General features: G+C 36.6%; 1 pseudogene; it reads right to left on the bottom strand.

The window, feature by feature from the left end:
- LOC104868560 overlaps nucleotides 1–6,703 on the bottom strand; it is a 13,538-nt pseudogene extending 6,835 nt beyond the window's left edge.
- Between the last annotated feature and the right edge of the window lie 4,885 nt (nucleotides 6,704–11,588).

Raw genomic sequence — 11,588 nt, 5'->3', positions numbered from 1 at the left:
AAAAAAAAAAAAAAAAAAGAAGATACATGAGACAAAAGAAATACTTGGAAAATACTACAAAATAAAACATGGATCAAAGAAATCACAAGTCAAAGAAAATACTCTGACCTGGATAAAAATGAAAATATAACAACTAAGATTTTTGTTTTGCAGTCACAAAAAGAATTAAGAAGAAATGTACAGCTTTAAAAGTCAGTTTCCATATTGGAACTAAAAATGTCAAAAGATGGATTAATGATGTCAACACTGGTTTCATGGAGCTTGTCAATATATTTTTAGGCCAAAACATCTGTCAATTTTATCTGCAACAAGATCCCAGAAAAAATAAAATTTATAGGGAGGAAAAGTTTATGTCAGATGTTTCAGTCCTTTCTCTTTGGTCGTGTGGCATCTCAGTACATCACAGCAGGAGCATGAGCTCAAAGGGGGAGGTTAACCTCAAGGCAAATGAAAAGCAGAAAGAGAGAAAAAGGATAGAGGCCTGAACATCTCCTCCCAGTTCACGTCTCCAATGACCTAACTTCCTCCCACAATGTCACATATAATAACGCAAGTCTTCAACAGGAGGCCTTTGGAAGACATTCCAGTTCCGTGCTATAATGTCATGAGAACAGTGTTTCCTGCAGCATTTTCAATAAATCTTTTAACATAAAGCTTATAAAATTTAAATTTGTGCATTCTATAAGCTATTGTTGATGTTGTTATGTTGAAAATATGAAAAGTGTAAGTGAATACATCTGGAAGATGAGAATCATCAGTATGGTTTTCCTCTAAATTAAGAAACAGTTGATTCTTGATGAAAACCCAACTTAATTAACAACCTTTCCACTTAAAATAGAAAGTAATGATCTTTCATTCTTTTTAATTTTGTGATTCAACTATGTAAAATTAAAAAACAAAATTTCATAACAAAATAACAAGAGAAAAACAAGTTAATACACTGTGCATTGTTATCTTCAAAGCAGTTCAAAGTATAAGATATAAACCAAAAAGATCCTCACAAAGAAAAACGATAATGACACAAAGCTCTCTTTCCAACAAACTAAGAAAAACTAGTTCTATAAATGAAAAACTATCATATATATTAGAACATTTTTGAAACAACAAAATTTGTAATTTGTAGAAATACTTGAACTTTACCTTATTTTCTGCTTTATTTTACTCTTTATTCACTCTTTATATATATTTGTATATATACAGACTCCAATAAAAAATTAAAATAGTATGATGTTTCATCGACAGATGGTGTACGGCTTTCTAATTTGACACTTCCCATTTGTTGAATTTTGCTATTGTTTCTTGTGTCTTTGGGGTTCTTTTTAGAAAATCCTTGCCTATGCCTGGGTCTTAAAACAATTTTCTCTTACACGGGTGCTAACAGCAGGGCTTTAGTTTTAGTGAAGCAATCTTTTTATCTTCAAAATATTTCAGGTATGAGAAGAGTCTTGCATAATTTACTATTTTCATTCTCCAAGGGAAAAGCAAATAGCCCTCCATGAAAAGGAGAACTGAACATCTAAGAAGAGAGACTAGAGGCTGAGATAGGAAAGCTTGTCCTGCTCTCTTTGCCTCCCTTTTCACATGAGCTTGCTCCCAGAACTGAAGAGATTCCAAGGCCTTACACTTGCTATCTGGAAACACCTCTATCTGTCTTGTGCCAAGGATTTTTAGCCAAGGCCAGGGATAAGCTTGTCACCAGCATCAGTTGGAAAAGCAAAAGACGTTATTTCAAAAGAAGGAATTTAACTCTTTCCTTCATTTTGAACTTGGAATTTTAAAGATTCCTGCCTTTGTTGTTTTAGGACAAAATCTGCTCTTGCTGTGTTAAGAGTTAAGACTCTACAAAATTGTCCAGTATGTTTGCCAATTTTGTGCTGAGAAACAAGCTATTTTCCTTTTGGAATTTATTAATGACTTCTGAAAGGTGTTTGAACTCATATACATAATTTTAAAGCCACATAATTTGTATTGCTGAGGTTTAAAAGAATCAAAGAAAGAAAATTATCTCAAGCTGAAAGCTTTAACTACCATGTTTCAAACTGAAGGTATGTTTTAATCAGAAACTCTAATGGATCTTTGACAATAGTGTTAGGAACAAAGTTGCTTTAGCTCAGGAGGGTACCTACTAAATGAAAGAGAACACAGTTAATTGCATGGTAATTGCTTTATATACAATACCCGAAATTTGGTATTAATCATTATGAATGATGACAGATGGGTCATGATGTCTTTGCTTACTTTAGCACTGCAATTGGCAAGCAGAATTCAATTAATTTTCACATTTCCATATGAATGGTCTCATTGATAGCCTTTAATAAGCTTTTCATTTTGTTCTATTTTATAAGTTGTTTACCTGCCACAAATGATATATTGGGTTAGAGCAATCACTTCAAAAAATGAGGAGAAATAGTCTGGAAAACCTTTCTGCTCAAGGAGATTATCCCTGATCTACTGTACTTAAATGTAAGTATTCCGTAACAATACAGCCCACTAAAGTAGATGACTCAAGTTGTTCATTAAAATTGTCCTCTTGGTGAATTTCACATCCTAATTGATCAATAGCCACTTTCTAATGAGTCATTTCTAAAAAAGGTGTTATAGCTTAATGTCCTGTGGGGGGCTTTAAATACCTCATGGTATGGTATTATTCTCTTTCAAAGCAAAATAAGAGTTACAATGTATAAATGAATACATTAATAAGTATGAAAAAGTAATTACATTTGAAAGGCAATTATATGTTTCACCAGGTGCTCTCACAAATATATTATTTCTCATAACAAAACTATGCAGCAAATAAAGCAAAGATCATTATTTCAATTTGTTATCCAGTCTGCCCAGGGATTTGTTTCTTCTAGGGATTCCAACTGTTAGCATACAATTGTTAGATCATTTGCTTGTACTGTACTCCTTTATGTTGCTTTTGCACCGTCTGCATTTATGATTTTAGTTATTTATCTCTTCCCCTTTTTGTTAGCTAATCCAGTTAAGAGATTGTCAATTTTGTGGATCTCCTATTGTTTTCCTATTCTCTACTTGGTTTATCACTGCTCTGAGATTTATTGTTCCTTCTCTAGATTTGGGTTTAGTCTCTTCCTCTTTTTCTGCTTTCTAGAAGTATAAAGTCAGGTGGCTGTTGAGATATTTGTTCTATTTTAATATATGAATTTACCTAAAATTCTGTTTTGACATGGCTTTCACTATATCCTCTTTCAAGTGTTGTATTTTTATTTTTATTGGTTTTAAGTTATTTTCTAAATTCTCTTCTGGCTTTTTGGCTATGCTTGTAAGACTGCTCTGCTTAACTAACTCCACATATTTGTGGACTTTATAGTTTTAATTTTGCTATTAATTTTGTTTCATGCCATTGTAATTCAAAAGATACTTTGGGTGATTTTTCTTCTGTAAGTTTTAAGACATTGTATAACTTTTTTGGTATTTTACAGAAAGATGAGCTCCATCTTAGCTAATATTCCATGCGAATTTAAGAAGAATATGCCTTCTACCTTTATTGCTTGAAGTGTTCTGTGCATGTCTGTCAGGTCCATTTGTTTTATATGTTGTATATGTCTGGGTGTTCTATCCAAATAGGGTATTAAAATCTCCTATTATTTTGCAGTTGTTTATTTTTCCCTTGAATTCTATCGAACTCTAAGTTGTAAACACAAAGATTCATAATTACTATAACTTTTAATGAACTGACATTTTATCTCTCTGGGTACTTTTGGTAACTGTTTTTTACAAAGCCTATATTCCTATAGCCACTAATTCTCACTTTGGTTAGCATTTGAATTAAATACCTGGTTCTATCCTTTCATTTTCTTCTTTTAAATCGTTTGTTGGTTCATTTTTAGGTATACAATATGATAACATTCATCACTGGTAATTTTAAGCTTTACATGATACATCTTGGTTCTTATTTTGTCCCCATTCCCCTGCCCTCCCTTTAGGCCCTCCATCTCTCCCTATTTACAAAGACTTTGTTTCCATTTTTTCCCTTTCTTATATTTTTCCTTTCCCTTCTCTCCTTTACACTAAATCTCCCAGTTCCCCTTCACCTTCATACCTTTTCTTCCTATTTCACATTATCTATTATACATTTTGATCCTTATTTATACAACTATTTAGTATTTAAACATGTGCCCTATATATTTCTCTTAGGAGTATGGCCTCGATGTGCATCCATTTAGTTATAAATGTCTCTAGTTTCTCATTATTTATGGCTGAGTAGGACTCCATTAGATTAAAAACATCCACATCTTCTTTGTCCAGTCCCCAGTTGATGGGCAACTGGGCTGTTCCCAAGTTTTAGCTATTACAAAAACTGTGCCATTATGAACATGGATGCACATATATCACTGTGATGTGATTCTTTTAATTCGGGAATATACCCAGCAAAGGAATATGTGGGTAAAATGGGACTTTTAATCATTGTTTTTGAGGTATCTCCCTAATGGTTTCCATAGTGGTTGCACCAGTCTACACTCCCACCAACAATGGAGAAGTGTTCCTTTCTCCCCACAATGCAGTCAGCATTTGTTGTTGGTTGATTTTTTAATAGCAGCCATTCTTTCTGGAGTGAGATGGAATCTCAGGTTTGTTTTCATTTGCATCTCTTGAAGGAACAGTAATGCTGAACATATTTTCATATGTTTATTTGCTGCTTTTATGTCTTTGTCTGAGAAATATCTGTTCATTTCAGATGCCCATTTTTGTGGTGGGTCTTTAAGTTTGGGGTTTCTGATTTTTTAATGTTCTTTATATAGTCTAGATAGTAAACCTTTGCCTGAGGAACAGCTGATAAAAATTTTTTATCACTTTGGAGGTTGTCTCTTTGCTCTGTTGATGGTTTCTGTTGCAGTACAGATGCTTTTTAATATGATGAGATTCCACTTGTTGATTATTTGTGCCAGTTCCCATGCTACTGAAATATTGTTCATAAACAATATTTATATTCTGATGTCTTTAAATGCTCTACCTATCATCCAGAAAGTTTAGTGTTTCTATCTTGATATTTAGATCTTTGAGCCACTTTGGTTTTTATTTAGTGCATGGTGAAAGATACAGGTTTAGTTTTAGTCTTAGGCAGGTTGAAATCCAGTTTATCCATTATCATTTATTAAAGAGAATATTTTCCTCCAGTGAGGATGGTTGGCTCTTTTGTCAAAGATGAGGTGGCTGAGAACATCTGGTGTTGTTTCTGCATCTTCTAATCTATTTTACTGATCCTCAGATCTGTTTCTTTGCCAGTACCATGCTCTTTTAATCACAGTAGCTTTGTAGTATAATTTCACATTGGAGTTTATGATACCTGTTGCCATATCTTTGTTACCTAGAATTGCTTTTGCTATTCTAGGTCTCTTATGGTTCCAAATGAATTTTTGGATTGTTTTCTCAAGATCTGTAAACTATATTCTTAGGGATTGCACTGAATCTATATATCAGTTTTGGAATTATGGCCATTTTCATTATATTGGTTCTTTCTACCCAGGAACAAGGGATATCTTTCCATTTTCTCATATTTTCTTCAATCTCTATTTTTCAGAGTGTGGTAGTTTTCAAGTTAAATGTCTTTTACTTCCTTTCTTGGATTGATTCCTAAATATTTCATTTTTCTAGATGCTATTAGGAAAGGAATTTTTTCCCAATTTCTTTCTCAGTGAGTCTGTTATTTGTGTACCAGAAGGCTATTGATTTTTGAGTGTTGACCTTATATCCAGCTACTCTGCTGAATCTGCCAATTAAGTATAAAATTCTTTTATCAGAGTTTTTTGGGTCTTCTATGTAGAATATCATGTGGTCAGCAAATAATAACAGTTTAACCTCTTCTTTCCTATCTTTATTGCTTTTATTTCTTTCTCTTTTCTAATTGCTGTGACCGACGTTTCCAGAACTATATTGAACGGGAATAGTGTTATTGGACATCCTTGTCTTGTTCCTGATTTTAGCCTGAAAATTTTTAGTTTTGGGCCACTTAATATGAATTTGGCTATTGGATTTTCATAGCTTTTATCAGGTTAAGATAAAGACCACCTACTCCAATTTTCTGGAGAGTGTTTATCATGAATAGGTGTTGGATTTTGTCAAATGCCTTTTCTGCATCTATTAATATGATACTCGTCTAAGGCCAGGGAAGTCCTGACTCTTCGAGAACTCTATATACACAAACCCTTTGGGATGGCCACTAAACTTGTCATGAAGTATGGTGACATGGTTGACTGAACCACAGCCATGAAAGTGAGCTTCTAGCTCTCCCGTGGGGCACCATGGTTCACACTGCCAACAGAGATGGAATGAGCATCAGCCTCTGTTCTCTCTTCAACAGACATAATTGCTTGGCCAGCACTGCCTGTGGGCAGACTCATATTCGTCTGCTTCTCTACCTTATTCTGCATTTCTTTTAGCTTCTTAGCTTCTTCCTCCTTCTCCCTGACTGGAGCTTTGATTGCTCCCAGCTCCAGGTCCTCAACAGCGCTGCTTCCTGGGTCACTCTCCAGAAGCCTTGACTCTTCCTCCTCTTGGCTACTGGCAGATCCTGAGCCAGGCCCAGAGCCCGGAGCTGGGGGTTAGGGGGCAGGCTCCTCTTCTGGCTTGGGCTCCAGCAGCAGCCCCCCAGGCTCCAGTTCCACACTGTTCTCATAATCTCCTGCACCTCCAGGACCCCCTCTCCAGCCTCCCCATCAGCCCCAGGCATGACATGGCTCATTGCTGGAGCCCCAACCACCTGCAGCCCCTGCCCCTGCTCCCTCACCACCTTATCCTTTCATTTTTAATGGAGAATAGGGCATTGCTTTGTTAATTCAATACATGCTACAGATAGATATGTTACAAATGGGGCCAGAGACATAGCTCAGTGGTGCTGTGCCTGCACAGCAAATGCAAGGTCCTGAATTCAATCCCCAGTACCAAAAAAATTTAAATTTTATATAGAAATGTTACAAGTAATAATGGTAGGATGTAATTTTCCACTTTATCTGGCCAGAAATGGCTTTCAGTGCATAAATAAAAATAATGAGTTGTCACAGACTGCATGAGAAGGCCACTTAGGCAAAAACCCAAAGAATCAGTTGTGACCAAGAAAAAGTCATTGGCCTCCATGATGCCCATGCATGGAAGAAAAGCTGACAGGCTGCTTGGGATACCAAAGACAGTTCATACCATACTTGGATGTTCTTTTAGTCCCCTAGACTGAGTTCAAGTGGGTTTCTTTTCACCAGCACACCTTAGAAGATACTGAGCAGTCCAATTGGGCTGACCAAACTGTCTATGATTCAATAGGCCAGGACCTGTCCTCTGCCTTTAGAACATTTTGGGCCTGCTGGCCCAAGGAACTACAAGCACGTGTATCTTTTCATGATATGCTGCTTGCTGTCTCTGCCATTGGGTGCACCAGCACCAGCACCTCTGATTCTGAACACATCAGTTACCTGAGATGGCTGCTGCCAGAGGTACACCATTTGAATGACAGCTCCTTGCTTGGTATCAGGCATTGGTCAGAGATTACTTTGTGGTCAGAGGTATCATATGAAACTGTGGTATGAACTCTCCATTCTCATTTGCATGCTTACAAACCCTACTCAACAGACCTCAAGTACAAAATGGAAATGGTACATTCAAGATTGTTTTCATTTGAGATGCTAAGGTACTAGTGGGCTTCATTAACAAATGGCTAGCACACTGGAAGGAGCAAAGCAACTCATAGGGGATGCTTTGCTTCTACCACCAGGAGCCTAAAATTGAGAGGCGTGTCTACTGATAAGTTGCCAAACTAAAGTAGATGGGGTCTGGGCTGGGGATTTAGCTCAGTGGTTCCACCACCTGCTTCGCAAGCATAAAGACCCAAGTTGGATCCCTGGTATAAATAAATAAATAATAAATAAAATAAAGTAGATGGGGTCCATTGGGTTGCAACTGCAATCCGACTACTGGATGGCCAGTTTTTTCTAAGACAAAACGAGGGTATTGTGCCCAATGAGCCAAAATGTAGGCAACAGCAAAGGCCACATAAGCTGCCCCTAGTGCCATTTTTTACTACCTTTACATCAGTTCATGGGTCATTGCCAACATCCTAGCCATTGGGCCAGAACATGACAGCTGAGTGGCCATACTATTAAAAGATTCCCAAAGTGCAATTCAGTGTTGCAGAAATAGCTTGTTATCTAAAAGGGACAAATATATGTTATTCATATGGACACTCAGATCACCTTAACTATTTTTGTGAAGAACTTATAACATGCTTTTGGATATCCCCTGTGACTTCACTGTGATCAAGGAACATGCTTTACTGTACCCAAAATGCAAAGGATATCCATGTTCTACTCTGTGGTATCTATGAATATTATTTTATATAGGAAAAAGGTATCTTTGGATATCTGATGACATTAGGTAGCATCCCATAGGGCAGTGGTGGCCAATCTACAGCACACAAAAGGCTCTGTATCACTGCTATGGGGAATATATTCTGAACTATGCTGACAGGTTCCTAGTGAAATCAAGTGCATCTTTATAAAGGAAAGCCAGACAGAGATTCAAGAGAGATTTGGTGATGCTGGCCTTGAAGGCTGAAGTGATGCAGTGACCTGCCAAGAAATGCTGACAGCCATCCAGCAAAGGCTAAGAGAGACGTGGGCACTCCTCCCGAGAACTCCATGGGTGCACAGCCTTTTTGACATCTGGATTTTGGCTCAGTGAAACTGGATTCAATCTTATGTTCTTCATAACTAGGAGGGAAAAAATACTCTGTTGTTGTAAGCCGTCAAATTTGTGCTCATTTGTTGCAAGAAGTACAGGAAATAAATACAACAGCAGTTTTAAAAGGACTAAATAAAATTATCCAAAAGGAATGTGATGAGAGAGAGAAGGATGTGTGGAAATTAGCCCCATTGTGTTCCCATAATCAGCAGTCAGGTAAAGAAGGAAGTAATGGCAGGAAGAAAAAGAGAAGCCTTGAATTAGAATTGAAACATGAAGAGACAGAGTATAAAAGAGGAGAAAATATTTCCAGAAGGGAGTAGTAATCAACTGTGGAGCATCTACTGAGATGTAAGGACCAAAAGAAGTGGTGGCGATAATAAAGTGTAAATCTCTGATCACTGTTTTTAAAGTTCACTGCAAAGTGATAGTGACAGTGAAAGTCAGGCTGGAGTGAGTGAAAATGAATTAGATGGAAGGAGGAGCTATGGCAAGATAAGTCATTTTTGCATATAAAAATTTTCAGTGAAAGAATGATAAGAAATGGGCAATGAAAGGGGAAGAGAAGGAAATTTATGAAGCCAGCAAAATTGTTGCTTTTGTTTCATTGTCCAAAATAATGCTCCTCAGCTATTCTTAGGGAGAGATTACTTTTAAAGAAGAGATTGGTGTTTATAAACACAGGAATCAAGAGATGGGCGGAGTGTGGAGAAGGAACAAAGGGATGAAGGATTGTGTTAAGATGTCTTTTGTACATTTATCAACTCCACACAAAGAGTGTAAACTTTATGTACTAGAGACATGTACTAAATTCTAAAAAAAAGAGTTGGGCAGATTCTCTAGAGGTGTTTGTAACGGGAAGAGACTGGATGCTTCTATAGACATTAAGGTCACTAAAGACTGCAAAAAGAACTAATGTCTTACAGTGAGAAAAAAGGAGTAAAGGCATGAGAAAGGTACTAAGGCACCATTAGGTTACATGCTGTAAACATCAACAGAATCTCAAAGACATGAGCACAGCTGCTTTGAAGGGATTTTGAGAGTTAGAGAAATGGCCATGTCACAAGACAGGTCCAAGAAGGTCATTGAAGCTTGGATGGGGAAAGTAACCCACCCTAAATGTAGGGTGTTTGCAGTTTCACTGATACCCATAGCAGAAAATGAATTTTCAGGACTAATCCATATGAGGCGTGCAAAGGTTTTCATTAGGCAGAAATGGAAAGATACACACTCAAAGAAGTAGAGACAGAGGGACCTTGTTTTCAAGATGAAAGAGCAAAAGGTGTAGGGAAAGTGGGAAAGGTAGGGGAAAGCTAATAATGGAAAAGAAAAAATATGAGAAAATGAAAAAATGGAAATGAAGTGTTTGTAAAGGGGGAGGGGAGGAGGGGGTGAAGGGAGGGCAGGGACAAGGGGAAAAAATGAGAACCAAGACCTGTCATGTAAAGGTACAAGAACCCAGTGATGAATGTAGCTGTACTGTATACCTAAAATGTACCAATAAACTCAATGAGGAAAAAAAAAAGGAGCTAGTGTCTATATTTCTACTGCCAGTTACCCATATGACAAGCTATGTCAGAATATCTGTATGTGTTTCGATTGAAATCTGGTGCCCACCTACAATATATTGCAGCTTCCATGATGAAGGAGGAAGAGCAATGTCCAGGTGAAAAGGACAGGTGTAAGCCACAACTTATAGACTTACTGTGTCATTAAGTTGTTTAGGATTTTTTTTTTCTTAGTGAGTTTCTTGGAAAAGAAAAAGGCTTTTCTCCTAATATTCCAAGTTTTTTTTTTTAAGTGCAATTTTAAAATCACAATCTCCTTGGCTCCTTTCCGCCTATTTATTTTTTATTTCTTTTGTCTTATTTCAGTTAAACTAGACAACTCTAAAGTGTCTTTCAACCCCGAAATTCTGCCATCATATGAGTATCAACACTTAAAGGAATAGTGATGTTCTAAGGATAAGAAGTATTTTAGTGCTACTATTTACTTCCAACGTGAAAAATTCAAACTGTTGAGCTACTCTGACATTTCTATTTTCTTTCCAAATATTTTTCATTCTTTTTCCTGTATTTCTCTGATATTAACAAATTTGTTTCTGGCAATTTTATCCATCATCTATAAACTTTACTCATTGCCCATCCTTCTAATAGCACTTTTTACCCCTTCCTTCCTCCCTTCTCTTTGTTTTTTTCTTCTTCTTTTTCTTTCCCTTCCTCTCCCTCTCTCCCCTCTCCCTTCCCTTCTCTTAGAGCCTCTATTTTCTGTAGATAAAATGGCAATGGAGATAGAATTGACATCATAAAATTGTCTTGAGAATTAAACTATATTGAATTTATAAACCTCAAGAATGTAGAATTCTAATAATTAGTAATTATCCTGACTGCTAGCAGCCAACAGATTATTCTTCTTTAGGAATTCAGTTCACATAATTGTGCTCTGGTTGAAGCTGGAGGCAAGTTTAAAGCCCACCTGAGAAACACAAAAAGATCCTGTCTACTAATAAAATTAAAAAGGCTGAGGAGTGGGTAGAGGGTTTGTCACTCAGCATTAGAGTTCTTGCTAGTAGGGCCCAGGTTTAATCTTCAATAAGTCAAGCAAAACAAAACAAAACACCCTAAACAATAACAATAACAAAATAAAAAAATAAACAAAAAAAAACTAGCTAAGACATTAAACCTGAAAAGGACTTTTGAAATTATATAGTCTACTTAAAATACAATATAAACAATAACGCTGAGGCCAAGGTGTATTACTACATGAATTTTTCAAATTTCAGGATGCTTTTGAGCTACAGTATCGTACCCAATTTTGCCAAGTTCTATTTCAGCAGGTTCTAGTGACAGAAAAAGGGAGATTTCCCAGAGTCATATTAGAAGTCTTTTCAAATTACATCT

Source organism: Fukomys damarensis, unplaced genomic scaffold (assembly GCF_012274545.1).
Source record: "Fukomys damarensis isolate Sample0158 unplaced genomic scaffold, DMR_v1.0_HiC HiC_scaffold_15, whole genome shotgun sequence".
NCBI lineage: Eukaryota > Metazoa > Chordata > Mammalia > Rodentia > Bathyergidae > Fukomys > Fukomys damarensis.
This window is presented reverse-complemented; position numbering and strand designations above follow the sequence as displayed.